This window comes from Elaeis guineensis, chromosome 11 (assembly GCF_000442705.2).
Source record: "Elaeis guineensis isolate ETL-2024a chromosome 11, EG11, whole genome shotgun sequence".
Classification (NCBI taxonomy): domain Eukaryota; kingdom Viridiplantae; phylum Streptophyta; class Magnoliopsida; order Arecales; family Arecaceae; genus Elaeis; species Elaeis guineensis.
In genome coordinates this window covers 90,680,580-90,687,184 of record NC_026003.2, presented here as the reverse complement: position 1 = coordinate 90,687,184, position 6,605 = coordinate 90,680,580, and the positions used below count along the sequence as shown (strand labels likewise).

Here is a 6,605-nt window from a genome sequence, read left to right as displayed (position 1 = left end):
CTAATCTTTGAATCTAAGTGAGTTGTCCCCCACTCTCTTTATTGGGGCTATAACTGTCTTTTCTTTTCTTTATCTTTTTGTTGAGCAGTTGCCTGGCCTCTCTTCATGTCTCTCTGTGACAGACTTTGTTGTGCCTGGAAGGATGCATATTTCTTTTTGATTGAGATGACTGGCCTCGTTTCAATATTTTTTGCTCAAATTTTTAGGAGGATATCTCGGATATGGAGTCACATGATGAATAACTCCTCTATGATCTTCAGGCTGTGCTTGATCAGTTGGAACCTTACGTGGAATATTTCTATCTGCCTATTGCCCTAGATCCATTCTAAGCTCACTGGATACCAAACTGGTTGGTTATAGAAAAGATCCTGGCTCACCAAACTTTGACTCTTGTTGCTAGCATGCAAGCCATCTGATCATTAGATCCTTATCATTAAGAGCATAATTATCTATCGTCGAATCCATGAAGTTCATCTGTACTTCCTCTTGAATGTATGTTAGGCTCAATCTCAGATTGCAGTGAACAGGATAAGATTATTAAGGTATTTTTATATCAGACAGATTCTTTGCTTGCTATGGATGAGGATGAAAGTTGATCAATTGTGCTCACAACTACTAGAAGAGACCATCTGATAGAGAATATGAATGGTTATGATTTTTAAATTATGAACTGTCCAAAATGAATCCACTATTCAGTTGCAAAACTATTAAGCAAAATTTATATATCAGATTGCAAGAAATTAGTAGATATGCAATGTCAATAAAATCTTATCATTGTTGATATATAATTTATCTAGATTCATCATTTTTTTTGCTTACGATAGCCGATAAGAGTCCAAAACTGTCCGTCCCCTTCCTAAACTATTTGGTCTATGAAAAATATATTTGTTAACTAAATGTTATTGATTAAAGGTTGGATTTAGTTAAATGCTCATACTTTAGTTAACCTAATACCTCTTACCATGGTTTTCAGAACCGTATTGAATCGGATGGTTCAGAGCTTGCCAAATCGGATGGTTCAGAGCTTGCTGAACTGAACCGACAGAGAACCGGGATGGTTCCAATGACAAAAATGGGACACGCCGGTGCTGGGGAAGAACGAGAGGAAAACAAAAGAAGAGAGAGAGAGGAGGAGAGGGAGAGGCCGTCAAAGGCCGGTGGTGGCCCTCTATGGCCGTCGAAGGTTCGTGGAAGCTCGGTTCGCCCGATGGAGTTGCTGTAACGAGTGAAAGAGAGAGAGAGATAGGAAGGGAGGCCACCGGAGATAGAAAGATGGGATGGCGGAAGGGCCGTCGTGGCCATCAGGCGATGGAAGTGGTGCAGACGGTGTCGCGGCTGCGGAACAGGGGCGACCGCCCCTATTCATGTCTTTTAAAAAAGAAGATGAACAGTGAAGCTGGCACTTAGTTTGCCGGCTTCACTTTTTTATAATTTTTTTAAAATACTTTTCTTATCCATTATGGTATTGGAAGTGATGTAGAGGTCTACTTGTACTATTAGTAGCAAGGATGCAATCTAAGCTTTATACAAAGCAACTAACTGTGACAGAGCTTTACAACTGAGTGAACTTTAGAGTATTGAAAATGATATATGCCTATGTTAACCATACCTGGATGTATGTATTGAAATAAATTTAGAAGAATTGCATGCTTTCTAGGAAGTTTGATTGTGGTACATTTTATTGCATCATATCTAAGTCTAGTTGTTACTTCTATGCCATATGGCTAGTATTGTGGCTTGAATTAGTTTGTGTATGTCATTCTGATGCCTTCTGGTGGTGGCTTTTTTTTAAATTTCCCCAAAATAATTATTGTCCTTGTTTTGCAGTCATCTGCTTCTTGCTCATAGCCCCATCTGACTTCTTGATTATCTGCCAAAGAGATTGTTCTTATGGCTAGTGAAGCATCACCAGACTTCATATTTGACCAGGATATATACTAACCTCCTGCTGCCAACTAGTATGGGTATTACTGTACAGGTAAGATCATAAATTCAGAACAAATATATATTAGCATTTTTTATTTTGAGTATTATCCTGTCCACCAGAAAAAGAAAGAGTATTGTTTTGGTGTGAATTGCTGTCTTTTTTTTTTTTTTTTAAATTATATGATCAGGAATTGAATCATCCGGTGAATGGGATGACCACAATAGTTTTTTGGGTTTAGATGGCCAAGATCACCATTACTCAGTAAGTTTAAATGTTCTAGCATTGTGTTTGGCTTATGCATTATATCAGCATCAACCAAATTATAAACTGCTTCTTGATTTTTCTGCAGGGTGTGCAGGCTGAAAGTTTGCCATATGTATATTTTACACCTAGCTATGGATATACACAATTTGATTACAACCCTTACAATCCTTTTGTAGCTGGTGCTGTCATAGGAGTTGACAGTCCATTTATAGGAGCACAGCAGCACTTCACCAGCCCCACTTATCAGCAGGCTGTTTCTTCAACTCCTTATGTTCCAATCATTCTTCAGTCTACTTCTGGTATTGTCCCAAATGATACTTCAGACCCTCTATCAGTCAGTCATTTTGCAACAGTTGTTAGCAAGTGTGATATTGAAGGTGCAAAATGTCCACTTCCACAAGCACCTGCAGGTAAAGCTGTCAAATTCTCAAAGGGTTGCTTTGGGAATTCATTGTCAGAAACTTCATCCCAACAATTTCATGCCCCAAGGAACTTATCAGAAGGGCAAGTAGATAACATGCCACCAAGTAAGCAGTCTGCAACACATGGAAGCATGTTGCCCAGTAATTTTCCCCATGTAACCCAGGTGTCATTTGAGTTTTCTAACATAGTATACTCCATGCCTTCTATTTTATGAGAAAATTGCTGTTGACCACATAGACTTTATAATTGAGCACAAATTCTCCTTTATAACAGCCATAATGCTGTCACTATTCTGGGGCAGTTCAACACCTTTTGGTCATATGTTTTCTTCCTGTAGCAGTTGTACATGCCATTAATTTTTGCCTCTTGTTATAACACTTCCTGCCTTTCATGCTAAAATTTAGCCTTTGACTGCATCTTTCAGTCTCAGGGTAGAAATTCTTCTGGTTCAGTTCAAGCAACAGATTTCTTATGTGGGAGAGTTTCTCCCGTTAAAAATTCATTGATAGTTGACACGTCAGCTTAGCAATGCCCTCAACAAATTTGGGTCCAATGTTTGTAAGTGGTCCACTGTTGATAAGTTGAGGCCATGTTTTCAGTCAAATGGGTTCTTATATAATTGCAAGGGACGCTCTTCTACGTTGAATGAGCAAGACTGGGGCCGTAGAACAAACAGAGGAAGAGGTCAATAGACTTCCATCACTGTCAAGTCCAACACAACTAAAGTGGCTGTTAGTGATTCGCAGGGAAACATTGTCATTAATGCTGATCAATTTAACAGGGATGACTTTCCAGTTGAATATCCAGATGCTAAATTCTTTGTCATTAAATCTTGCAGCGAGGATGACGTGCCTAAGAGCATTAAATATAATGCATGGTTAAGCACTCTCAATGGAAACAGGAGGCTGGATGGTGCATACCAAGATGCTCAGGAATTATCTGCGGGAAGCCAAATGAGTGCCTGTATTTCTGTTCTTCTCTGTAAGTAAATCATTTGTGTTTCCTTTGTTTGTTATACTATTTGCCAAATTTATTCAGAAAAAAATATCTCTATAGGTTAATGCAAGTGGGCAGTTTAGTGGTGTCGCTGAGATGACATGAATTTCTGGCAGAAAGATAAATGGACTGGTAGCTTCCCTGTCAGATGGCACATCATAAAGGATGTGCCAAACTCTAGTTTCCGGCACATCATATTAGAGAACAATGAAAACAAACCTGTAACTCATAGCAGACATACACAAGAGGTAAAATACATATCTTGTCATTGTTTTCAAGCTAAGTTGAAATTTCATGCATTAGTTTTGTCCCAAATAAATACTTGCATATGAAAATGTTATCTACTATGAATACAAATTTCTATTGATGCACATCTTAAACCAATTTTAAACTTCTATATGTTGCATTAGCACACCTATAAAAATCTTCTTTTCAGAACATGTTTCAGATATCAGTAATAGAATTTTCTGATCCATTTTGTGGTTCTATTCCAAGTTTTAGCTTCTATCTTTCACTTCAGGACATACAGATTGAATGGTGACATATGCCTGCTCTCTTTTAGCTGTTTTTAAAGAGCTTCTTGTATTTTTTTTATTGGCTACTTGCTGTTGGTTTCTTTTCAGAGCTTTCACCAGCGAGTGCCTCTTTTGTTTCTCTGGTTTTGCTGATTATGCACAAATAATGACATGCATTATTGTGTTTTAGTTTGAGTACCTTTCTTCTTTCCTTTTGCCAAGGTCTTATTGCCTGACTCCTTGTTCTGCATGGACCTTTAGAGGCACAAATTCAAGTGTGTGTTTTTATAGGAGAAGCAGGTTATATATTGATGTCATGCTTTAGTCGCTCCTCTATATTCATCAAGGATGACAGAATTTGTATTTACAGATGACATTTCTAGCTATTCTGTTTTAAGTTCCTAGCTACAGTCATATTGTAGCTTGCTGCTTGTTTTGCAAGGATGTTTATTGTCAACAGCAGATCTTACATCAATATGCTTAATTTGGTAAATGTTGTTCATGAGTGTCATTTTTCTGAAACTACTTGGTTACCTGGTAAGTTGGGTTGTTTATGTGCAGATACCTTATATTCCAGGCATTTTTATGCTCAAAATATTTAGAAGTAGTCCCCTGAAGGGATCAATACTGGATGACTTTATCCATTATGAAGAGCAGGAAAGAGTTGCACAGGAAAAAAGATCCAGACTGCTCAGAAGAACATACAACTCCTCTCTGTTTGCACCTGCATTTGCCCCTACAAGCATATTTAGTGGTTCTGTCAATCAGCCACCAGCAGCAGATGACATCCAACAAGATGACATAGTCGCCCAGTTTATGAAAATGGATGAAAAACCAGTTGACAATGAGATTCCAAATAATGATGAAGTACAAATGAATCGTACAGTCAATCAGCCTCTCAATGTGGATGGTAAACAGCCAATTGCTGTGGTAAAGCAGCATCTGACAGCAGATGGAAAAGATGACAAACAACCAAATAGTATTGTCAATCAACCTAGAAAATTGGGAGGAAAGCAACCAGATGTTACAGCCAATGAGCTTCTTAAACTCAATGGAAACCAATTGCCTGATTTAGCCGATCAGCCCTTGAAAGCAGTTGAGAAGCAACAGAACATTACAGTTGGTTGTTCTCCAAAAGCAGATGCAAGACAAGTAAACTGTACAGTCAGTCAATCTTTAAAAGCTGATCAAAAACAACCAAATAGTACAGATGATCAGACTTCAAAAGGGGATGGGAGACAACTAAGTTATTCTGTTGATCTTTCAAAGGCAGGTGAAAAGAGATTGAATGCTACATATGTTAAGTTTCCACAAGCAGATGGAAAGCAATCAAATAGTGCAGTCTGTCAGCCTCTAAAAGCAGGTGGCAAGCAACTTAATGGTATGGTTCATCATTCTCGAACCACGGTAAGAAGTCCTAGCAAGCCTGATGATTTGAAGATAGCAGGCAATATGGCACTCAATAATGAGCAGTTTTTCCCGAAACCTGATGCTAAACCTAAACCTACATTAAATCCTAGTGTTGCAGGTCCTATCATGAAGATTGGTTCTCTCTCTATTAATTCCAAGACAAATGAAGCTGACTGCTCAAATGCTGTAGCTGATTTTGTCACTGTTGGTTCAGTGCGCATCAAGGTTAAAGATTTAGGCGAATCTTTGCTTTTAGCTTTTGGAACTGTTCCTGTTGATCAGCAAGGACCAAAGCTGAACAAGAAATCTTAGAAGTGGAAAAGATACGACTAACACCTTGGAAAGAAGTTGAGGTATTGCATGCACTAGAATCTAGACAGGGCTTTCTGTTTATAAGTTTCCCGGCATGATGTTACCATACTTATGTTCTCTTCATCAAATCAACCTATTCCTCTTCTCCTATCCTGCATAAGTTTATAGAGATTGTTATCTGTTTATCTAGATGTTGGAATATGTTCTGTCCTGGAACAACATGGCATAGCAAGTTGTTAGCCATCCAAATTGGTTTTGTTTTTAGATTTTTGGAGAATCATTCTATATTTTTGTTGATGCTGAAACTTATCCTGAAGGTTTTCAATTTGTGAACTTTATAATCTTTCATGAAATTAATAAATTCAAGTACATATGCCCACTTTTAACTGTTGTCGAACTGGTTTTATATTTTGTTTGAGCTTGTTAATCACTTGTTATGCCATTATATAAATAAAATTGTTGTTTACCCATTATTCATTTACATGTATAATGTAGATAATATCTGTTGTTTTGACTTGTCATTATTCATCTAAATAAATTAATGTTTTTTATTCTAAATATCTACATTGATTTTTTTTCAAAAAAATTGTCTTGTGAATGTGGACCTAAACAAGATGCATCACTATTTTGCCCCTATTAACCATTATTTCTCATTATAACAACTACTACATACTATTGTATCCGGTCTTTATTTCTCTACTCCCAAGTCACTACAATTTCAAGATTATATTTAATGATCCTGATTAGCCAAGCATTCT

At 37.4% G+C, this 6,605-nt stretch overlaps 1 pseudogene; it reads left to right on the top strand.

The window, feature by feature from the left end:
- Positions 1–1,890: 1,890 nt before the first annotated feature.
- LOC105033588 (YTH domain-containing protein ECT4-like) lies at positions 1,891–5,847 on the top strand (annotated as a pseudogene).
- The last annotated feature ends 758 nt before the right edge of the window (positions 5,848–6,605 follow it).